Here is a 25640-nt window from a genome sequence, read left to right on the forward strand (position 1 = left end):
TGCCCCGCCTCCTCCCCGAGCACACCGTGGCTGCTTCACTTCTCCCACCTCCCAGGCTTGCGGCGCCTAAGCTGACTGAAGTGAAGCGGTGACGGTGTGCTCAGGGAGGAGGCGGGGCAGGGGTGAGCTGCTTCACTTCTCCTGCCTCCCAGGCTTGCGGCGCCAATCAGCTTAGGCACCGCAAACCTGGGGGGCAGGAGAAGTGAAGCAGCCACGGCGTGCTCGGGGAGGAGGCGGGGCAGGGGTGAGCTGGGGTGGAAGGGTTGCCTCAGGGCGGGGGATGGGGAGCTGCCGCAAGGGGGTGCCTCAGGGTGGAGGGTGGGAGCTACCGCGGGGGGGGCGTTCAAGGCAGGGATGCGGGGGGGGGGGGGGGCAAGGTGGAAGTTTCGCCTAGGGCGCGAAACATCCTTGCACTGGCCCTGGCCCTGCCCCCATTCCAACCCCTTCACCAAAGTCCCCGCCCCAACTCTGCCCCCTCCCTGCCCCTATTGGACCCCTTCCCCAAATCCCCCCCCGCCCCGCCTCTTCCCTGAGCACGCCGCTGCCCCCTCCTCCCCCTCCCTCCCAGCCACGTGAAACAACTCTTTCACAGCGCAAGAGCTGGGAGGGAAAGCGGGCATGCGGCGCACTTAGGGGAGGAGGTGGAGGCAAGCTGGGTCGGGGAGCTGCTGGTGGGCGCTGAGCACCCACCAATTTTTCCCCATGGGTGCTCCAACCCCGGACCACCCAGAGAGTTGGTGCCTATGGCACTGTTATCAGACATGAAAGCTTCCCCACCAACCTGTTTCAGCTCTAACCTGGAGAGATAGCATAAAGTCAGTCTTGATTCCCATTTAACACTTGGCCTCTCTGAGCTTTTCAACATGGGTGCCAAAAATCAGGGTCAGGCCCTTAGCAAACTGCGATTTAGCCCACTAGTGATTGGACTGAGACCAGTGATTAGCATCCAATTCTGCTGTCCATCCTCATGTTGAAATCAACGGGGCCTGTTGATAAGTAAAGCATTACTCAACATGCACAAGTGTGGAAGAATGCCATGTAATATAGACCTTCACATAATAACTGCTCTTTTCTAAATTAAGGTTTTATAATCTCTTGTCATTTGTAAGTGCAGCCTTATCTGTAATCATCATTAAGTAAAAATCATAACAATTTTCATTTCTATGTAATGTAATATGACCTCTATTACCATGGTATCTGAGCATCTCACAATCTATTTAATGTACTTATCCTCACAACACCCCTGTCAGGTAGGAAAGTACTTTTATCCCCATTTTGCAGAAGGGAAACTCAGGCAAAGGGAGACTAAATGACTTGCTCAAGGTCACATGCAAAGTCCACTGGGGAGGAGGAACCTAAACCTAACTTTCCTAAGCCATAAGCAAGTGCTCTAACCCCTAAACCATCCTCTCTCTCATTTTGTATCTTTGTTTGGTTATGTGTATGAAAAAAAGTCTTTAACTGAAGGATGCAAATATCTCATTTTCAAGATTGATTGATTTAATTTTTTTTTGAGAGGGGAAGGAGACTGGACACCATGCAAAGACAGGGGGCAGTCAGCAAATGGTGTAAAGAGATTTTGTTGAATAACAAAATGGCCTCTTCACCAGAAACAGCAATTCGTACGATACTGAGTTCTCCATCTGAACAAGAACCGAAGAATAGTCACCATAGGGCTTTTTCCTGCCAGCACACAAAACTCCAGGCACCTGTTTGGCCAACCAAAGTCTGCATCCAAACAATTAAAATTAAGGGTACAGGAGGAAAATAAAACAATAGAAAAAGACGGGTCCCAATGTTGCCCTATCTCTAATATATACTCCTGAGGGAATTCTGCATCACTGCACAAGCACAGAATGAATGTCCACCAGATTCTCTTCCCCCCACCCCCACAAAATAATTGATTCTGACAGGCTTGATGTGGTGCCAGAAGAGAACGCAGCTGGTTTATGAATGAAGAAGCCAGCTTTGGAGTGGTGGGGGGGCCTGCGGGGCCAGGTGAGAAGGCATGGGATATGGAGGAGACAGAACAGGGCACATGGAGCTGCTGGGCAGTCACACAGACTGGGGTTCAGAAGGGTTGTGGAGGGACAGATTGAGGTGGGGGCACAGGAGCTAGTCGGGTAACAACGTTGAGCCAGGGGATGAATGGGGCCATAGGGGGACAGGGGCAGCTATGCCTGGCTGAATGGGGATTGGGGGTGCATGGACACATGGGGATATGTGCAGATATGCCTGGCTGAATGGGAGAGGCTCAGGGTCAGCCAGGGTCTGCATGGGGGAGGCTTCCCAACTCCCTAACCACCCCCTTCCCTCCAAACAAACCTGTTCTATACTTCTCCCACCCACAGCCAGCAGCCTTCCAGGTTCACTCCCACGTTCCTTTCAAGAGATTACTTCCATTGCCCTCAGCTCCTCTGTTACTCTGACTCTCCCAAGCCTTTGCACTGCTTCTTAAGGAAATACATTTCTGTTTTGTAGTTTAAATGAATTATTACTCAAAGTTCTGTATTAATATGCCTAGTAAGGAATCTATTTGTCAAAATATATTTCCTGAATCTTTTTTGTTGTCTGTATTGTTACAGACATACTTGCTGACAGGTATTTTTAAATAAATTACCAAAATAATTGAAACTGACATGATTATATTGTGTTATTTTGACAAATAAAATATGCAGAATTTTAAAATATTGTGCACAGAATTAAAATTTTTTGGCACAGATTTGTATTGTTTTTGGAGCAGAATTCCCCCAGGAGTAATATACAGTAACAATAATAATCTTAATGGGATTTGAATAATCTCATTCAAATGGGGTTTCATGTGTTCAGAACAGAGCAGAATTTGACCCAACATGTGTAATGACCAAACAGTCAAGCCTCTCTTTAGTTAGCCATAGAAAACATGATCTATCAGCCTCCTAAACTGGCCAATAGTTTCAGTTTGGGGCAGATTTAATAGAGGCTCAGTCAGGCATCTATATGAAAGCTGAAAAATTGTTTTTAATCGGCTTTTACTAAAGCTGTCCAATAATCAAAGTTCTTGTCTAATTAGGACACGAACAGGGAACTAGGACTGGAATTTTCCTTTTTTTTAAAAGAGGAAATCCAGAGGTAACATGAAATGTGGTGCAAGTTAGAGGTCTGTACACAAATTTCCCTTGATGCATACTCAGATGTTCTTACACCTACTTACAGCCACTCCGCTAACAGGCAAGGATGTCGAAGGGAGTAACTGGAATTCACAGGAGATGAAAGGTGTAAGTTAAAGTAGCCTCTACCACATTGTACCCTTAGGGTACGTCTATACTACCCGCTGGATCAGCGGGTACTCTTCAATGTATTGGGGATCGATTTATTGCGGCTCGTCTAGACACGATAAATCGATCCCCGAATTGACGCCTGTACTCCACCTTGGCAGGAGGAGTAAGCGGAGTCGACGGGGGAGCCGCGGCAGCCGACTCACCGTCATGAGGATGGCCAGGTAAGTCGAACTAAGATACTTTGACTTCAGCTATGCAAATAGTGTAGCTGAAGTTGCGTATCTTAGTTCGAACCCCCACGCTAGTGTACCCCAGGCCTTAACTACAACTCTTCGCAGCTCCTCAGGATGGCAATTGCACCAACTTGGAGTCCTTTACACTTTGACAGAATGGATGTAAGTCAATTGAATTCAGTCTAAGGGAGTCTATGGTATGTCTACACTACAACTAACCGTGTGACTGCAGCTCAGGTAGGTATACCCACTCTATCTTTCATCTAGCTAGTGTGGCTAAAATAACAGTGGCACAGACTCCAGCATGGGACTAGGAATGTGAGTATGTATCCCTAAGTCCAGGGAAGCTAATACAACTGAAATCCACACCACCCTGTCTTCACTGCTATTTTTAAGCCGTGCTAGCTAGATTAGAACTACCCAAGCTGCAATCACACATCCGACTGCAGTATTGACATACCCTAAGTTAGTGGAAGGGAGTTTAATTTATATTACCTTATGTGTAAGGTCTGAATGCTTCTCCCCTCACCCCCGCCCAAGTCCTTCTGTGGTTTCTGTGAAATAACAGCCTCGGTCACCTCCTCTCTCCCATTTTTTTTTTATTGTTTCTGCTGGTACAGCTTGGAACTGTGTAATAATGACATAGTACTGGATGATTATTTTTGTGCAGAACTCAGGGATAAAGTTAGCTTCTTTCCAAACTAAATACAAAAGAGAGACCGCAACATTTTGGTGTAGCTGGAATGTGGTAACACACTACAAGTACTGTACACCCACAAGCATGCACCAGGCCTGAGTATTTAAGTACATTTTCCAGAATAATATCTAGGATAAAGAAAGAACACTGGTCTTTAATTTTGTAAAATGTAAAGGGTCAAATTGAGAAGTCACTCCACTGGGAGTCTAAATTGGCCTAATTTACACCCATCTCTATCCTCCCCCCACCCAACACATACATTAGAGCAACTTAAAATATAAATCCTTAAGACTCACCTTCACTTACCAATATGCACCTTTATATATCACCTCTGAATTTGGCCCTCACAGTTCCCAGCATAGAGAGCATGTCAGAGACATGACAAAGGGAATGGGGTGTGGCCAGAGCATACCTGAGCTCTGGTCACCCCAGCTGCTGCAAGAACCATGACTGCAGCTGGCTATTACTTAGAGTAGCCCCGTGGCTACTCTAAATTGTACAGGGAACCAAACAGGCCACCAACTGGGGGAGCGCAAAGGTGACCTTTTCTCCCTACCACTCTCAGATCCTATCTTGGCCAAACCTGGAGATAGGCACCAAGAAGTAAAAAATTTAATTCTGTTCTCAGTGACATTGGAACAATGTTGTAGGTGCTGCATCATGCAAACTGGTATCTTCTGAGAGTCTGATTCTGTCCTCAGTTAATCTGGTTTTACACCTATATAGCTCCACAGACTTAAGCTATTTAAACAAACTGTTTCACAGCTTCAAAGATAGATCTTTATAAATTAAAGTTAACATACGTAGGACCTGATTCTACTACCTCACGTGAAGTCAATGGCAAAACTCGTGTGGAATTCAATGGGAGCAGGATTTGGCCCATGACTAGATATTGGTGTGTCTATATTCCCTGTGGAGTTCCAGGATCCCATCATCTTTAAGCATGTGGGGGAGTTGGCCTTTCAAACACAGCAGGGTTCCTGGCCCTCCAATTATACATATGCCACAAGATCCCCAGGATTGGCCTGAGGAAAAGCAATTTGAACATGGGTCTTCTACATTGCAGGAGAGTACTTCTAGTCACCAGGCTATGGGATATTCTGATGGGGTACGGGGGAGTCTCTCAATCTCGCCTGCTGAAGTTATTCCACTTTTAAATAAATAATCATTGGCACAGAGACTTGAACTTCACTCTTCCACATGCTCTGAGTGCCCTACCCACCAAGTGGTAGAATCATACTTGCTTTCTTTCCTGGGCCCAAGTCATTCTGAATGACTATGAATTGCAACATTGTTAGCACACCAGATAGTACTTGAAGTTATTCTGCTGACCTGGATCAGCTCAATCCAGATTTACTCCCATATTCCTGAGAGTAAAATTGGCTAATTATAATATTATACTCTAACAATGTATATTGCATAAAAATAATTTCCAAGTAGAGCTGGCAGCAAAAGGTTTTCTTGTCTCATGAAAATTTGAGATTAAAAAAACCCTCAAACATTCTCATCTTGACTCAGAACAAAAAAGTCAAAATCTCAAAAAATTTCATAAACCCAAAATCCAATCAAAACATTTTGATAATTTCAAAACATTGTTTTAATTTTTGTCTTTTAAACTCTAAAGTAAGTTAATTTAAAAAACAAACAAATTTCAAAACTTCCCACCCCCCGAAGTATTTTTGAACTAGATAATTCATAGAAACCATTTTTTCCCTATAGACACAGTGTTGATTTTGACAAATCAGCATTCTAAAATAAAAAATATGTAGTCAAAAATTCATGACCAGATTTAATTATAAATATTTGAAATATACAGAATAATATAACAAAACATTTTCTGAGGCTGAGAGGGTAAAGCACAATGGGGGGAATCCTTAGCAGGCAAAACTCCAATGACTTAAGTGGAGCTAAGATTACTTATACCAGCAGAAGATCTGACCCAATATATGCATACATGGCTTAGCTTTAAAGAATGAATTTAAAAGATACACAGACCAAAAAAAAGGTTCTATCACAGCAATCATTGTTAACGACATAGTATTCCTGCCTGACATCTTATGATGTTGATTATATGGTAATAATTATAGCAATTTCACATAAGAAAAATTTGGTATAATGGAACTGCAATTAACATATGGTAAATAGCACTGGCCTATTAGTCTATCATATGCACAGTACATCTGATTCCTGTTTTCACTGGAACTGAGCTATTTGTGCTGGATCTTGTCCAGTGTCTCTGCCTTTGACTATAACTCTCTCCTTGGATGAGCAAACCTAAACTTTCTGCTGCAGTTAGGGAAGACTAGATTCCTGCACATCTGAATTAGGTCATAGATCTGAACCTTGAAAGGAGATTCATTAGTCATTTTTAGGGCTCCACAACTTTAAACTAGAAGCAAATAAATCAAAGCATGCATCCCCTTCATCATTGTACAACTCTTCTTTGCAGGCAACAGAGTAAGTATGCATTAATCACATATAGTCCACCAATTCTCTCTTCCTATTTCCTCGTCCCCCCCCCCCTTCCCCTTTTTGTGTCTGTGTGTGTAAAACTTAATGGCTGTGATCAGAAATCAGCTGGAGGCATTTTATTTCATCATTTGGAGCCTGATCCTGGAAGCTAAGGAGCACCTCCCCTGAGGTGCTAAGAACTCTCAATTCCTATTAGTGGCAGTCACGGGTGCTCAGCATATTTCAGGATCATAACTGTCCTGACAACAACTAAATAGGCAGGTTTATTAAAAATAGTCACCCCCATAAGCTTCCTTTTCTCTAGAGTGATCAAACCTAAAGCTCTTTGAATCAATATCACACATTAAAAAATACTTTAGGAATTTCAAACAAGCAGCATGGCCAAATAACTAAACAGAACTCAAGCCACGTAGCAAATTCCCCAATATCCACCAAGGTGCCAAAAACAACAAATGCATTCACACAAACAAAACGAAAGTCAAAAAGAACCAAAAAAGTCTCCAGCCTTTCCCAGCTAGAGGTAACTCATCTACTGTGGTTCACATTAAGCGGCAAAGCAATCCACAATCAGAAAGGAGACAGCCTTGGATCCCCATCCTTGCTAGATTGTACCACAGGAGGACACGTTCCAGGCGCAAGTGTCTCAATGCGGAGGTTTGCGGACATGATGCCTATTCCCACATTGAACATTCAAACAGTGTAAAATAAAGAGAATCTGAGAATTCCAAATGAACTGGGTTAGCCAGCGAGAAAAGAGGCAACGTGTTCTAGCAAACAGAGCACTCACCTAGGACTCAACACTCATGGATTGTATTCCCCATGCTCAGACTGACCTGGTGCATGATTTTCGTGGAAGTCACTTCTCTTTTGTGTGCTTCTGTTTCCGCTCCCAACTTTTGTCTCTCGTCTACTTAGGCTATGTCTACACAATGCACCTTTTAGCGACACAGCTGCGCGGTGTAGCAGCTCTTTGTCGGTAGGAGAGAGGTCTCCCGCTGACAAAATAAATCCACCCCCAATGAGAGGCAATAGCTTTGTCGGCGGGAGACTGTCTCTCACTAAGTGTTTGTGCAGTGCCTCAGCACAGTTAGGGCCTATAAATACTACTAAAACATAAAAATGGAGAATGTTTGAATTTCCTTTTCTGATTATAAGATATAGGCAAATTCTGATGAAATGTTCAAGTCATTCCTATAGATTTTGCCCTTGTGTGCCAAATTTTCCTCACTGTAATTGACTGTGCACCCCTTGTTCAAGAAAAGCTCCTATTAAGGGCGACAGCAGCTTTGCCTCAGACATGCAGAACTGAGCCTTCTGATGTTTTCATTTTCATGTATGTAGTTATATCAATGATACGCCCGGCAAGGGTTTATACGACACTCAATCAAATATATTTGTTGCTGTCAAATATAAAAAAGGAAAGAAAATGGAGATATGAATAAATGAAGTCCTTTTCCTCCCTTCGTACAACCTCAGTCTGAGCCTGGCAAAGTGTTTGGCTAGTCGACCTCCACAGAAAATCCATTTCTAGTAGCAAGTGCTGATGGTAAGTGGCGCTCTTTCCTCAGAGTCAGCAATGGAATCAGTGCCTTTGCATAGTGGGTGGCCTGCACTGTTGGAGGTTCTATCTTTCATATGAGAGAAAATGAAAAAAAACACATTCTCTCCTACATGATGCATATCTTGATGTGGGAAAGGCGGGGGGAGGTGGTTGTCAGAAAGCTCGTTATGGCTCCCTGATTCTCAAGATGTCCCAGACCCTGCCTGGAATAATTCAAATAATCCTAGAGGCTGCTCTAACTTATGACTGCTGTCTATGGTCCCTAACAGACCATACACCAGCGGAGAATTGTTATAAGGAAGCAAACTGAAGCTCCCTGCCCCATTACACTGCCTATGCTGAGTGGAACTTTACATAGGAATCAAGCTGGCAACACCTCTGCCCAGAGAATTCCCAACTGGCTAGCTGGGGCCAGATTACATCCCTTTTGCACCACTCAGATGGCAAAAAGGGGATCAAACTTGGGCTGAGAACCTAACCCTAGGTCTTCTCCTCTTGTGGTCATTAAAAATCTCAGAGCGCCTCACAGGAGTAGCGGTGCTTGGGCAAATCTGAATGTGGATAGTTCTACCTATCCCCAAACTCACTGTATTTCTTCACTTTCTCTTCTTCACTTTCTACCTTTCACTTATCTTCTACCTTTCACTTGTCTAATATTAGTGTGCATTGTATAAAACTGATGTGCCCCACGCTGTCGGAGGCTGGTGTGGGGAAAGTGAAAGACACTGTACAAAAGCAAGATTATCTAGATGGAAATACCTTTAAAGAACACCTTCAGTGGATTTTTAAAAAATGGGCTTGCATTTGTTTTGCTCTGTGTTTTTGGATGTTTAAACAAAAGTGATTCCCCCCCCGTTTGTTTTTAGCTTAGAAATATCAGGAAAGCAGGGTGAAATCTGGCCATATTGAAGTCAATGGGAGTTCTGTCATTGGTTTCAGTAGGGCCAGGATTTCATTCATAATGCTAGTCTTCCTGAGTTTTGTTGGAGAACCACTGAAGGGAATAGGGGATGTTTATTGTTAGCTCTTAAATCCCTAAAAGGAAGAGAAAAGGGTGTTGAATCTTTAACAAATGATTCCTTTATTTAAAATGCTACTCACTGAAGTTAACTAGGTGTTAATAAAGACATACAAAAATCAAATAGTGACTAAAACCTCTTCCATCTCAATAGTTCAGCTTTTGTTTTCTTGGCTTTTGGGTAGTCACAATTTCACTAGTTCTACAATTAGCAGAGAAACTTCCAGTTGAGACAGGACATGAATTACTCATTTTAAGGAAAAAAAAATGGACTTGTGCCTTTTTTTGCTAAGACATTAGCTTGCACTTGCCCAATAATTTGGCATAGCCAGAAAGAAGGTAGGTAGCACCTTAACAGATTTATTTATTATTATTTCAGTCTAGTCTCACTTTGAAAGAAATTTGGCGGGCTAAGACCCAATTTCAGCAAAGCACTTAAGTACATGCTTAAAGTTATGTACATACTTAAGTGCTTTGCTGAACCAGAGCCTACTTTTGTCAGAAGAGCAAACTATTAATCATTTGTGACAACCACCAGAGACTAATGACCCACACCACCACTTTTTTTTTTTTCAGAAGACTATTTAAAACTTAAGGAAGTTTTAATATTTCATTATGGAAACATAAGACACGTACAAATAGATCATACGTATCTCTTTTGCAAGTATTAATTTTTATCTGCAATTAGTGGTAAACCCACATTTTCCTTTGTATGGTAATCAGATATGTTGCTATTTGTCCTATGTAACTAGTTACCAACTTGAATCCATAAATTTCTTTTAAGAACTATGTGGTTTATGGAAAGCTCTATGAACGTGGCTCCATCAGTCATGGAATATGCAGAGTCCAAAATAACTAACCACTGGGACACTGGGACATAGCTACAGAATGAATCAGGCCTTCTCTGTACAGTCCATCCTGTCTGGAAAGTTTTATGTAGAAACCAAGAAGTTGGTGTTGAGAGAGACTCTCATGAGCTACTGAACACTCAACTTCCACTGACTTCAGTGGGAGTTGGGGGTGTGCTCTAGTTCGCAGAAATACAATACTAAGAGCCTTGAAGGATTGAGTCCCAAGGAATTAACATTATAATATATTCAAGATCTAATGAGAGAGCTCCATCATGGGCAGTAGCTAAGCTTTAATGTCACCTATCCTTTAAGGATTCCTTTAATACATGACTTCAGTCCACCCCACCCTGACTTCTAAAAATAAAATTATCTAGTTTCTTGTACTTAATTACCTATATAGTGCTTTTCATCTGTAGCTCTCAAAAGTGATTTACAAAGGAGGTCAGTATCATTATCCTCATTTTAAAGAAAGAGAAACTGAGGCACAAAGGTGAAGTGATTTGTCCAAGGTCGCTCAGTAGGCCAGTGGCAGAACCAGGGAGAGGACCCAGTCTCCTGAGTCCCAGTCCAGTGCATTATCCAGTAGGTCATACTCCATTTGAACATTTTCAGCTTTTTATGATTTATTTTATATTTTAGTAATTTACACTTTATTTACATTTTTAATAAACAGGAAGCATGGCAGTCTTATGGTTAAGGCACATATATAGGAGCCAAGAGATCTGGATCTGAAGCCAGCTCTACCTAGACATCCTTAAGCAAGTCACTTTGCCTTTCTTTGCCTCATTTTAATCATATGCAAAGTAAAGACAACACTTCCATACCTCCCAGAGATGTGAGCAGGAATGGTCTTTTTGTTCTGTGTTTGTACAGCACCTAGCACAGTGGTGGGCAACCTGCAGCCTGTGGGCCGTGGCCACACGTTGCCCACCACTGACCTAACACAATGGGGGCGTGGTCTGTGACCAGTTACAGAGGTGCTAACACGGTAAAAATAAATAAATAATGGGACGTGTAACATTCCATTCATTAATGTTTGAAATCCACTTTGAGGTCCTCAGTGTTATACAAATATAAACTGGTAATTAATTGTATTTATCTTTTCTGTGATTGTATTTTAATTGTTCATGCCATATCCCTTGTATTTAGTATTGATATTACATAGCAATGTTTTTAATAACCATTTATGGAACTAAAGGCACAGAGGTGTATTTGGGTTATTAAAACTAAAAGTGGATAATTAAAAACCCAATTTTGTATCTTTGTAATGTCTGTCATTTATATTTTCTCATTAGAAGGTGCCCTACCAATTGCAAAGAAATGTTGAGAGTTGATGATTAGGTGCAGGGCTGATTAGTTATGCGTAGCTGCAACTATCTGGCCTAGAAGACTGACACCTGGAGAGTCATGGTCTTATTTAAATATTAGCCAGATGTTCATTGTAGACATTGTAACACACAGTTAATAAAACTCTTAAGATAGCTCAAAGAAAATAAATCTGACAGAACTGCTGTGTCAAGGCCATAGGTGCTGACTTTTTCTTTTCCCCAGGAGTGCTCCACCCCGAGGCCCTGTCCCGTCCTCTTCCCTGAGGCCCCACCCTCGCTTCACCACCTCCCCAAGGCCCCGCCCTTGCTTTGCCTCTTCCTGCCCCCCACTCCGAGGCCCCCGCCCACCCGCTGCTCACTGTTTTCCACCCTCTCCAAAGCCCCTCCCCAAGCCACCAAACAGCTGTTTGGCAGTGTTCCCAATCAGCTGTTTGGGGGTGTTCCCAATCAGCCGTGGCTGGGGGGGTGCTGCGCACCCACTATTTTTTTTCCATAGGTGCTCCAGCCCAGGAGCATCCATGGAGTCGGTGCCTATGGTCAAGGCCTCAGGGAAATGGTGATGTGTCTGATCCAAAGCCTACTGAAGACCATGGAAAGACAGCCTTTCACTTCAATTGGCTTGGAGTCGGGTTCAACATGCATACAGGCCATAGAACTTACCTTAATTACACTTCAACTTCCATTGTCTTCAAGGGGAGTTCCATATACACAATGCATGTAGGTTTAGTCCATAATAAAATGGGATTTTGGTAAAATGATCTAGTGAGCCTTGGGAACAAAGCCAGGAACTCTTGAATTCTAATCCAAGATCAGTGTCATGTGTGTGACCTTCACCAAGTCACCTATCCTTTTTGTGCTTCAATTTCTGCATTTGGGAGACCCCTGACACTGCAGCAAAACTTCACTATCTCCTCTATAAGCCACATGAACATCTTAAAAAAGAGGGACTGCCAGAATGGAATCCCCAGAAGACCAGAGAGAGAGTAGTAGTAGTATGCATCATTATTACCAGCTCTTTAAGGAACTCTTGCAGAGAAAACCACCACAGGATTCAACTGGAGAGCCATAAAACCACATGGCCAAGGGTATCAAAGATTTACAACAAATTTACCAAAATCACCTGCACACTTTAAATACGACTATGAATGTTGTCTATGCTCAATAAGCCAACAATACAATCAATATATGAAAAACATACTTGGATAGCTTTAAACAGCGATGAGATCAAGATGTGGCAGGAATTTTGCAAAACATAACATTTTAATCTTCATGTTAACTCAATCCCTTTTCCTCTGAATAAAGTTACAATTTAAAATTGTAATCAGAAAACTAAGAGGGAGGTCTTCAAAGACACAAAGGGCTGTTAAAATGACCAACTTCCCGTGACTTGTAAAAGCAGGGGTTCTCAACCTGGGGGTTGGGACCCCTCAGGGGGTCGTGAGGTTATTACATGGGGGGTCATGAGCTGTTGCCTCCAGCATTTATAATAGTGTGAAATATATAAAAAAAAGTGTTTTAATTGATTAGGGGGTCGCACTCAGAGGCTTGCTGTGTGAAAGGGGTCACCAGTACAAAAGTTTGAGAACCACTGTTTAAAAGGGAGTGCCTTAGAAACTCTCCCCCTATACACACTATTGGCTTCATTTTAACTCTACACTCATTTAATTTGTTTGTGATACGCCCGTCATTGGAGATTTTTAAGAACAGATTGGCCAAACACCTGTCAGTGTTGGTTTAAGTTTACTTGGTCCTGCTCAGCGCAGGGGGCTGGACTAGATGATCTCTCAAGATCCCTTCCAGCCCTACCTTACTATGATTCTATATTTTCTTCTTTTTATACATATATTTCGGTGTCATCTGCTTGGATCATAGGAATCTAAGGGTTTTCTGTACTAAGTTTGGTGTCCCGCCTCCAGCAGTAGCAATACCTGTGGCTACAGAGGAAGGTGAAAAATACCCATCATGCACCTAGCTAGTTGCATAATGCTGTAAACGGGAGACAGGTGAATTCCTTTCTGAATCCCATAGTAATCAGCTTATGCCCTCAAGCATGAAATTTGATTGCCCTTATCTGAACATGAATTACTAGACATTTTATTAATAGTCATAACATAACATATTATGGCCAAGCTATTTAATCATTTTTCCAAGATTTTGATTAGCTAAAATTTTGGAACAGTAAAAAATAGAACAATAAAAAATAAATTTCTGTGTGAATTATGGGTAAATGTGGTAGTATTTCTGGATCCCTCCCTAGTTTACATGACACAACGAGGTACTCTGCAGGCAGATGCAAAAAAAAGCATTGTAATTCTGCCCATGAAAAATTAGAGATGGGGCAAAATGAAACACGGAATCAGAATACACACACACAAAGTACATTTGGATCCAGATCACATCCAGCTTCCTAGCTTAGATCTATCTCTAGAAAAAACACACCGTTTTATTTAGGAAAAACTCTGAAGCTTAGGCCCAGATTGTGGTCAGCCCATGTATGGTTGTGGAAGGGGCTGCCATGGAGGGAACTCATATCATGTGCAGTGCACAGCTGCAACAGATGCATCTGCTGCCATGAGCACAAGGATTTCCTGGGGCTAGTGCCCTAGCAGGGTTGGGGAAAGGAGGTGGGTTCAAGGCTCCAATACCCTCTGTATCTGTCAGCAGGGTTGTGAGTTCAAGCCTTGAGAGAGCTATATAGGGATCTGGGGCAAAAATCTGTCTGGGGATTGGTCCTGCTTTGTGCAGGGGGGTTGGACTAGATGACCTCTTGAGATCCCTTCCAACCCTGATATTCATGAGACAAGGGTTCTAGTCCCAGCTCTGCTTATGATCTTGCACAAATAGATTCTTGTCTAGATTGTAAATTCTTAAAGGCAGGGATTTACACTCCCTAGATGTCTGTGCAGTTCCTAGCACAATGCAGCCCCAATCCCAGCTTGAACCCACTAGGTATCACCATAACATACATACATGAACAAAAAGAAGGGTAAAGAATTGGAACTACATTTTTGCCTACTTATTTTAGGTTTCATTAGTCTCTGCTGATAATCATCTGTAACAGAGTGGAAACATAAAATCTTAATCTGGTTAATCTGGGAAACTGTGGATGATTTCTTTTTACTTTCAAAATCATATATATAATTGAGATTAAAAAAAAAGCAAAAAAAAAACCCACTAGATTCCACCATCTTCAGGCAGATGAACACTGGAGGAGATACTGTTTGGGTCCAGATCAGGTTATGCTCCAGAATTTAAGTTTGGCTGGGGGTTCAGATCAGATGGTGCCAAAATCTTGGAAACTGTTCCCATGTGATTTTAGCCTGAAATGGCTAGAAAATGGCGAGATCAGATTCTCTCAAGAATAGCTGTTATCTTGGGCCAAAATTGCACACAAATAGTTCTTGGGAGAATTAAACTAGAATCAGAATTTAGGGTCCTTCTAGTATGGGTATTTGAGTCTCCACCCACTCCCCCTCGTATTTGTCTGAATTCAATGTTGCGGTTACAGTCTCTAACGGTTTTATGTTAAATTAACTTGATTTTATTTATAGAGCAATGGCTTCTGACACATGTGGATGAACATAAATAATTTCTAATCCCTCAAGAGTGGTGCAAGCCTGAGCTTCTTCTCTGCATACTTCAGATCACTCATCACTACCTTCCCATCATGCCTCATCCTAGCCTTGGTCTCTATGAAATACATAGCAAAAGCCTTAATCTTGGGCATTACACTCAGATAAGGAAGCTACTCATTCCAGTGGTTTTGTAATCTCTTACAGCTAAGATTATACCAGCAACTGAGTAAACATGTGAACCATCTCTGATAGAATTCCTTTCTCCAATCAGGTTTATTTTCAGCAACCTCAAATTGTTCATGCCAAAAAAGTGGATCTAGTTTAATAATGATATAAATCAAAACACGTTTATAAAAGTTTATATTGTGTCTGGGCCCAATCCTGCAAACCCTGACCAATATAAGCAGGGATGGGCCCTATTAAAGATTAATTGTGAGAGTCAGGGTTTGCAGGATTAAGCTGTGGGGACCTGATTGTCCATTGCTCTGCTTGTATCATCATTTACACCAATGCACTGTAGATGTATAATAGTATTTTACATTCACTGTGCCCTTTCTCATTCTGTTTTTGTAGCATTTTACACCCACTTTGCATTCATTTCACTCTGGTGTAAATGTCTTTACAGCTGCAGGGCAACAGAGAATCAAGACCTTGTTAAGTATCAGAGGGGTAGCCCTGTGTTCTGTAAAAGCAGCAAAGAATCCTGTGGCACCTTATAGACTAACAGACGTTTTGCAGCATGAGCTTCGAACAATCACTTTAAGATCTTTAGCTGATTACATATTTAATTGTAGAGGTCTTTTTCAAAATCAGCAAGTGTCCAAATGAGCTTAATCCTTAGGCACATTGGCCCAAATGCACCCCTGGTGAACTTGCTAGAATTACACCTAAGATGAAGTTGATCCATTTTGCTTTATTTAGTTCTCCTCCTCTTTTTGCAAACAGAATGATGAATGACTGTGCTGAAGTGGAATTTCTGATGACTGTAGTTTTCAGTATCAATGGGACCCTACGATGTAAATTCAGAGGTAATATGGAACGTGCTTTGTCACTTGCCCAAATAATGTAATGTACTAAAAGTCGAAAGCGTTATCAAAGCACTATACAAATATTAGCTAAACCTCACCACAACCCCATTAAGTGTGGTTACTGGGGTATCATCCTCCTTTCACAGAGAGGGAAACTGAAGCAGAGAACTTAAGTAACCTGTCTAAGGTCTCATAGCAAATCAGCAGTAGAACCAGGGTTAGAACATACAAGTTCTAGTTCCCAGGCTTGAGTTCCAGCTTCAAGAGATGACTCTCTTTAGCTACAAATTAAAGACGGGCATTTCAGTCACTATTGTATCTTTGAACAATATCAAAATTAGCTATAGTAAAGCTCAAAAGGTTTAAAGATTTGGATGTTTATCCCAATTTCTTTGGAGGTTGGACTAGGACACGGCATCAACAAAAGCCCAAGTGCTTTTCGATTGTATTCAAAAAGCATCGTTGTCATGGAGCAGAGAGGTAATATACAGCTCTGGTGTGATCATACCTGGAATACTGCATTCAGTTCCAGGCAACTCATTTCCTGAGTGATATAACAACCTGTGATCTTCCTCCAGAAGAGCAATAAAAGTTATCAGGAAATAAGAGAAACTGACTTGCACAGAAAGATTAAAAGAGCTAAATATGCATATATTGACTAAATACCAAGGAATGGATGTGACAACTGTCTACAAGTATTTGAAAGCATTAGCAAGGAGGGCAAGGAATTATTTTGAATGAAAAAAAGTTTTATAGCTATGAATAATATGACCGAATTAAGAATGGAAAATTTCAGGAAAATATTTCTAATAGTGACATCTATTAGGCTCTGAAAGAGATCTGGTTGGAAAACGTCTTTGATGAAAAGATAAGATTTTCCATGGAACTGTCAGCCAAAAACGGAACACTTTCAAGATGACATATTTTTTGATTGAAATGAAGTGTTTTAAAAATAGAATGCCCAAAATGAACGTTTTCATTTCAATTTGTGAAACCAAATTGGAAGTGTTGTTTCAGCTCAGCTCAACATAAAACTGACTACCTGGGCTACCACGGTGCTTCATGCCCCATTCTTCTCTGTGAGCTAGGCTCCTTGGCTGGGTTACCTCTTCCATGATGTAAAATAGTCTCCCCTCTTGCTGAGCCATCTCAGTGCATCATGAGATTCCTGTGGTCATGCTAGATGGTACGTGTAGTCTGGCCAGGGAATCCAGCCCACAGAAGGGAATGGGGGTATGAAGAGCCCAGATCACAGCTCCCATGAGATACGGTGAATTTCGGAATTGAAGTTTTTGGTGTTTTGTTTTTTGTTCAAAAAGCCAAGAATGTCAAGAAAAATGTTGTTTAGTTGAACATTCAATTTTCTGTCAAAAACCAGTTTTGACAGTAAAATTTGACCAGTCCTACTGTGGAGTAGTTGACCAAGAAACATGGAAACACCATCGTCCATGTGTTAAAAAGAACACAACAACTAGTAGATGTTCAATAGGGAACACCTCATTGTCAGGGAGCCCGAACAGACGTGCTGAATAAGTCCTTTCCCTCTCTAATAGCTATGATTCTGAGGCCCTCTTGTGACATTAGGCTCTTTTCTTGGATTCCCAATATTTTCTAGTTTGGGATAGCCTGCCAATATTACAAGAATAGAGGAACAGCATCGCTCATGATACTTTAGTCCTTCTCTTCAGTTCCTGACTGAAACCAGGAAGTAGTACCTAGAGGTGTGTGGATCTTGTTGAAGGTTCTAGCCTTGCTGAAAGGTCCATCGGGAGTGTTATTTTATCTGAACTTCATTGATCCTCATTAGTGGGAGCTGATCTGTCTAGTGATTAGAGCAGGTAACTGGTTTAGAGCAGCTGTGGCACTAACTTACAGGGTGACCTTGGTCAAGTCACGTCATCTCTCTGTGCCTCCATTTCTCACCTGGGAAACAGCATAATATTTACCTACCACGTTTTTTTTTGGAGTGTTCAATTAATATTTATAAACACTTTGAGATCCTTGGATAAAAAGTGCTACATGTAATAATACTTTGTGTTTAATTATAGAAAACTCTTGTTCCTTTTCCCTAGGCTCTCTTTTTAATTATAAAATTGTAATAGTAAATTTAGTTACATTTGTCCCATTTTATTAAACCTGCTAAATGTTATTATGTAAAACAGTGGCTGTCTGGTACATAAAATGTGTGCACAAACAAGAAGTACATCAAAAGCCTTATTGCTTGTTGGCTGATTTCCATATAACCTAATATGGTTAAGAAAATGTTTGACTGGAAACCAGTGCCGAGTGCCAAACTTAACAACTTTGCAGTGTGCCACAGAACTCTCTGCTTAGGCTCAGAGCAATTGCAATTCAGCGCAGTTACTATCCATTCACATTAACTAAACAAAAACCAGATATCTTTGCTCTTTCTCCACTGCCAGTGAAGATTAACAAACACTAGCTGCCGTACAAGGCTTTCAGCGATAGAGGCTACTTAGTGTGCTTCCCTTCTTGGGCTATATAAAGTAAGGAAGTCCAGGGCATACCCAAAATTATTACAGAACCTTTAAAGCACTCTGGGTGAGGTAAACATCTGGAGAAAGAGGTATTTTACAAGGGGCCCAATGCAGGTATATACGTTCTAAACTTCTTACCAATTTCCACATAGCACGGCTTGCAGGATCAGGACCTGGTGTGAGATGGGTATCTTTTCTTACAGCCCTCCTTGTCACACCAACTCAGTAGCACCTGGACTTCAATGTATGCTTTAATCCTGCTTACCTTCTTCAATATATCTGGAACGATTGCAAAAAACACTTTTGTCCCCTCGTCTGTACTCTTAATTTTTCTCTCCGTTTTAAAGAATGATTGGTGGCATATGTTTTAGGATGTTACATTTTAAAGGAGTTTTGGTAGAAAGCTGGGAGATGGATAATAAACGATATCAAGGGCAGTATTTAAGCCACACCAATTTATTAGGATCAGTTCTAATCTCAGTTACACACTAGTGAAACGCCACTGAAATCACTGCAGCTTCTGATAACGGGGACTTGGCTGCAACGGCAAAGTTGATAATTGAATGCATGGCAGGGAAGAAAGTCATCTTAGGGTATTAAAAGAACAATGCCACCTTGACTGTGCAGAGGGGTTAGTCTGCCTCTCCCAGATCATTTCCTATGAGATCATATTCACACTCGGGAACAGAAGGGCCAGATTTCAGGAAGTTTGGAAGCCTTTCAGGGATTACGTTAACAAGGTGCATGCTGTTCTTTAGAAGCTATTGTACGTCAGTTCCATTATTCTCCCATGCCCTTATTTCAAATGATCTTAGCCTGCATGATATTATCAAATCCCTTTTGTATTTAATCTCCTGACATATTTGTCTTTATTTTTTAAGTTATTCAGGGTGGTTAGGGCATTTATTTATTTAACATTTATGGGTGATGGCTATTTCTCAGCAAATATTTTAAGCTATTCATTGAATAATTTATTTGGAAAAAAAGTGACATTTGTCAAATTATTCAACCAGCTCTAGCAATGGCTCTAGTTCCTCAAATGAGTAGATGTTTGGAATTTAAGCTGTCAGGACAATGGAACTCCATTAGTTTCTTTTTTAAACTGCAAAGTATTCTATATAATTTGCCTATCATCTTGCGAAAAAGATAAAAAATATAACTAGCAGAGGGAAAAAGTATGTTGCAAATGCAGCATTCTAGAATGATATTGGTACCATTTAAAAGCTATTTTGAACTTTTCTGAATACATCATCAAATGTTTGTTTCTCCAGTCGGTCCAATTGCTGGATTCCTGACCTTTCTTTCCCATTGCAGCTTGATACAGCCAATTAGCAGCCATACCAGCCACACTATTCATATAAGGCTTAGAGCCGCATTTTTATTTAGTTATTTTTAATTGCACATTCTGGCTTTATCCTGCAAATTCATGTGCATGGATTGACACATGCACTGGAGCCTGGATGGACCCCTCTGTAGAACCCCACTGACTGCAAAGGCTCTGCACAGACACCGAGGTTCAGGCCCACCTGCAGTAGCGGCAGTGGCGGCAGCCGGGAGCCCCAGGCCCTTTAAATGGTGCAGGCAGGCCACAGGGCTCCTAGGCATAAGCGCCAAGTGGGTGCTGAGCACCCACTGACGGCCCGTTCCTCCCCCAGTGCCTCTCACCTGCCACAATCAGCTGTTTGGTGGCATGCTGGAGGTGCTGGGGGGAGGGGGAGAAGCAGGGGGTGGGAAGAAGCAGGACGAGGGCGGGCTTGGGCGACACATGACCCAGATGCCAGGAGTGGAAGGGGCGGGACCAGCCGCTGAGACGCTGCTCTGCAGCCCTGCCTGGCAGCTGCCTGAGAGAGCCTGGCTGGGGAGGCGACTTCCACTCCCTGCCCAGGCTCAGGGTCCCTGGCAGCCAAGCTGGGCAGGGAGCGGAAGCTGCCTCCTCCCCTGCCAGGCTCGCACAGGCAGCTGCCAGGCAGGGCTGCAGAGCAGTGACTGGGAGGGGTCAGTGTTAAAAATGGCTCCCTCCTGCTTCCTGCTTGGGCTCCTGCCCACCAGGGAGAGCGGCAGAACGTGCCATAACACAGGGCAGGGAGAGCACAGTAGCCCTGGACTGTGCACATGGGGACACACACACAAACACACACACACGACCTGCCCTTTAAATCATGCCCCTCCTCCCCCATGGGAAGGCACCAGTTGTATAAGGGGCGTCCTCAAGGGAGGGGTGGGAAGAGGCTGGACCGGGGTGGGGCATTGGGGGAAGGGGTCTAGGATGTAGCAGGGGGTCAAGCACTCCCCCAGGAAATCTGGAAGTCGGTGCCTACGCTCCTAGGCACTCGCGGGGTGGTACCGCCGGCGGCAAAGGCAGCCGGGCAGGCATGTGGAAGCCCTGGCCGTGCCAGAAGAGCGCACCCAGCAGCACAGCCAGCAGCTTGCTGGGCACCAGCGGGGGCCCACTGACTGTTCTGCCCTGGAGCCCGGAATGGCTGTCGGTGGGCCTGCAGAGGTTGGTCTGCCTTGGACCACTGAAGATGAGGCTTTGTGGAGATGCTGCACTTGCAGGGTCAGGACCTTAGGGATGAACCATTCTTGGAGAGTGAAATTCAGCCTTGTGCAGAGAGCCAGCACAAGATTTATGCACCACTTATTTTCCACATAGGCCTATTTTGAGGGCTTAAGTGACATATAAGCTACGTGCTGGCTCTGTGGAAGAGTTGAATTTCATTCTGAATGAGTGATGCTAACTGCTCTGTTCTCTAAACTATTCAGCACTCAGCTATTCGCTATCATTAACATTACCAAATTCTTCCTTTAGCTGATAATACATAGCTCTGATCAAGCATTTTTCAACAATAGACCTGAAAGTAAGGAAAGTATATTTTTCTCCTCATTGGAGAAACTGAGGCACAGAGGTGATGTGAGTTGCCCAAGATCACCCAGCAGAGCAGTGGCAGAGCCAGGAAGAGAACCCAGGTCCCAGTCTAGTTCTCTATTACCAAGTCATGCTGCCTCCCTGCAATGCAGGGGAACTTAATGAGGCTGCATAGGTGTAATGAGGGTATAATCTGGACCACTGTAACTAGAGACTGGGATGCAATTTATTTAAATGTAAGATTCCTCTAGCCTCAAACCACTGTTTGTTTTTAGAAAGACACATTTTTGCACTGGGAGTCGGTCAGAACTAGAAGATCTGGAAATCTCACAAGAAAGCTATTCTCCCGAGAGTTATTATTCATTATTGTTAATTAATGCATTCATTATTATTATTATTTTCATTTAGTAACAACATTGTGCTTGGTGCCAGACAAGATCCAAAATTAAAGAGAGTCTTTTCTTCAGCCCAGTTTGGAAGATAATTCTGACACGGTCTCTGATAGGAATCCACATCTTTTGAGGTTTGCTCAATTATAATAGAATAAATGTTTCAGGATTAGTGTCTCCTGCTCGGACAGTAAAACCTTTGGCCTTAACATTTGTTTGTTAAATACTTTGGAGATGCTTTGGCACTTCTCTGGCAACAGAAGACCATTATGCTTGACAATGCTTCCTTCTGCTAACATTCTCTCAAAATATACAGCCCAAAGGAGGAACACTTAGACCTCATGCACCACAAATATAGACAAGTATGTCTGAAGGCATCTGAAGGCTTGGCATTTTCCTAAAGTATTATCCTTACCGAAATAGCTCTCTGGCAGTCCAGGGTGCAACTTCAGAATATTCAACAACCCTCAAAAATGGTTCTGCTCTTACCTGTGGTGGGGGTGATCTTGTGCCCAGTAATTGCACCTTTTGCTGTATTATCCTAAAGAGACACTCACACTACAGAGACAGAAATCTGTGCCTTATACTTATCAACATTCAGTTGAATGTAAGATGTGTTAAAGAAGCCGACCTGGCCAAACAAACTAGCCCTTTTAGCTTTATACTATTCCTGTCTTTTCACTATAACCTTCCATTCCTTCCTTCACCAAACTCAGACCCCATCTTCTGATGACACCTGCATGATACAAGCACTGGCCCGCGTTCAGTATAGCCCAGAAAGCCCCATGTGCTGTGGGGACAGGAGCAGCTGTCATAGGACTGGCCATAGGAACCCTAAATGCTCAGGGAATTGCCCCCTGCTGCCTTAAGCAGCAGCACAAAAGACACTTATGAGGGCCAATGATATAACTCTTGAAGTTTTAGGGTGCTCTGGTCACAGCAAAAGAAACAAACATTGGTTTTACTGACTAGAAAACAAGCCTGGCTCATAACACAGCCATGTCAGAACTGGGTGTGAACTTTTGCCTGTTGTCCGAGCCTGATTGGGCTTTCAGTCCTCAGCTCTGCCATGTACACTTGTGTGAGATTGAAGAAGGGCTGTGCAAAGGAACATTTCAAATGGTTCCAGTGGAACTAGGGCCAGGCCTATTAGTGCCTGTAAAGAGCCACAAATTCAGGGGTGCTGGAACAATTTATAGAGTGAGGGTTCTAAGAGCTGATGAACCACACTGTAAGCCCTTTAATGGAAACCACTTTGAGCCAGGGGGGTGCAGCAGCCCCCGCTCCCCCAGCACACCTAGTTCCAGCACTTATGCCCATGTAATTTATTTAACTCTTTTCGCTCTTTTCTTCTTTTGCAGGTCCTAGCTTTCTCTGTAACCGGTCTCTTTACTTGACGTTGATTGACCTTATCAGCATTGCTTTATCTGTGGTGAGGGGAAAAGTGGGACCTGGATTTGAGTCTTCGTACCAAGTCCACACCACCCTTGGCACAGTCTTGCTTCCATGGAAACAAGCACGAACTCTGGTCATATTGTCATACAGGATCAGATCAGTGGTTCATCTAGTCCAGTAGCTTATCACTGACAGTAGTAAATACCAGCTGCTACAGAAGATGATGCAGAAAGAAAGAGAAGGAAAGAACACCTGCAAGTAGGCAGTAGTTGGATAACAAATCCCCACAGGAAGTTTCTTCCTAACCACCAAGAGTCAGAGACTGGCTTATGCCCTTAAGCCTGAAGCTTTAAACCCCCTTTTAACCTTTACTATTGTAACTCTGGATAGTCTTGTTATTTATATAATGCCCCATCATTTTTTTAATCAATGTGGTAATACAAATGTTATGCCTGATGCTGTGATCTCTCAAGTGGGTACTTGTAATGATGGGGTTCCCTCACATCAAGTAGTTTGTGCATATCCCCCACACACAGTTTTTTGTTTGTGTTTTTTGCTCAGAGAGTTGTTTCAAGTGCTGACACAGCAACCTCCTGGAAGTCAGTACTGATGAGGCAAACTCTTTCCCACCTGGCAGCCAGAGTTGCTTTGGAAGGGATTCATTCCACCTCCCACTCTGCCAAATTGGGACTTACTTAAAGGCCTAGAAAACTTAGAATCACTGGCTTTGCTTCATGCCCAACAATATCATTACTGTAATGCTGTATAACAGTCACCATAATCATAGCCTTTCATAGAGGAGACAACTGTGACAGTTGAACTGAAATAATTACCTCAGTGTGTGTGTACGCACGTGCATATATATGTTCCTGCAAGAGGACATACAAATTTAGGGACAAGGAATAATAAGAATTAGATCCTCATACATGTAGGGACAGAATGAGAGATCCTCCCTCCCATTATGGCAATATACAGAGGCCAAAAAAGTCAGTTGGCCAAATGTGGAGAGAATTCCCTCAGCATAGATATTGCCTGATACAGCCATAGGCTGCCTGCACTGGCCCCCTTACAATTCCTGGGACAGGGACCATGCTGGAGGTAAGAGAGGAGATGTGTCAGAGGTGAGAGATTCTGGCCGCATTGTTTTTGTGAAAAACATGAGTTGGAAGTTCTAGTGAATGAAATACAATGAATATATTTCTCATCATGAATGGAAAATGAGGTGCATGCCCTGACTTGTTTAATGATACAGTAATCACATGGGTGAATAATCTAATTGTGTTGTGTTGCATTAAACTAGGGGGGGTTCTTAACTGGGTTTGATTTTAGAGGTCCCTCTCTGTACCCTATGGTACATCAGGAAGGAAAGAGGCATTGAAGAGGATCTGATGAGGTGACCTGACATCTGATAGATAATGCTGAGTGCTTTTTTATGAGTGATATAAAGTGCTTGCTGGAGATCAGAAAGCTTCCTTTTGGCTGTCTCATCTTTCTCTTCTCCTCTCTTCACATTTCTCACCCTGAACTTTGATCAAAAGTAGGCTCAACCCGAAACCAGATGGTGGTAACCATCAGAGTTGATAGATAGAAAACACTCACTAGCAGAAAACAAATACAAGTTTTAATAATATACTCCATCCTCACTATAGACCTAAACCCAGGAGATGCAGAGAATCTTGAATTCCAAGGCACCTAACTGGTAACCAAATATTTTAAGCATAGCTAAAAGATGTTAAGAAGATAGAAATCTTCATGGGTGGGACTTAACATAGCATTCCTATTGCAATAGCTTTATGGTGGGGAGTGTTTCAAACACAGAAAACCAGATCAAAAACCCTGCTGTAGCTACTTTGCACTGCTCTGGCAGCATAAAGCAACTGCAAAAATCAGTTTACCCAGCTATTTAATGATTCCTCACTGAAGGGGGAAATTCCTAAGTGGCAAAAGGCAGACACAGCAGATTGTATGCCACCCATCCTGGCTCCCAGCTCTTGCACCATGGCTAAGTGAAAGGAGGGATAGCCAGGGAGCTGTTCTGTCCATCTGAAGCCTGGCAGCCATAACGACTAGAGCCGACTTTTTGATTCATGGGCCATACCAAATGTTATTTTGAGAGAGAGGTTTAGTTTTGGGCCTACCAATGTTTCATTTGAGCTTTATAAAATGTTGTAAATGGCTTTTAAATTAAAAAAAATAAATAAAAGTTAAGTAAATTTCAAAACAAAACCACTTCAAATCAAAAAATTGTCAAAACGAAAAGGGTTTTTCAACCAATACAATTCAGCAAATTCAACACAGATTCAGGAAATGTTTCAGTTGACCAAAATGTACGTTTTTTGACAAAAAAAAGTTTGGCAAAATATTTTCTCCAATTCTAATAATGACCAGTACTAAATGGCACAATTTAGAACAGTCCTTAGTATGTTTTAAGCTGTAGCTGCGGAAGACCTCAGAACCCATCAGCTGTAG

General features: G+C 42.5%; 1 protein-coding gene across 4 annotated transcripts in view; it reads right to left on the reverse strand.

Annotated features, from left to right (window-relative positions):
- CALD1 (caldesmon 1) overlaps positions 1–25640 on the reverse strand; it is a 240348-nt gene that overhangs the window by 160479 nt on the left and 54229 nt on the right. The window contains exon 1 of one of the 4 annotated variants that reach the window (XM_039545566.1): positions 18660–18800. The exons of the other annotated variants lie outside the window; for them this stretch is intronic. The gene's annotated coding sequence lies outside the window, so the exon portion shown is untranslated. Of the gene's footprint in view, positions 1–18659; positions 18801–25640 lie in introns of those variants that run through there. 4 annotated transcript variants of the gene reach the window in all.

The sequence above is a fragment of the Mauremys reevesii genome, linkage group 1, assembly GCF_016161935.1.
Source record: "Mauremys reevesii isolate NIE-2019 linkage group 1, ASM1616193v1, whole genome shotgun sequence".
Taxonomy (NCBI): domain Eukaryota; kingdom Metazoa; phylum Chordata; order Testudines; family Geoemydidae; genus Mauremys; species Mauremys reevesii.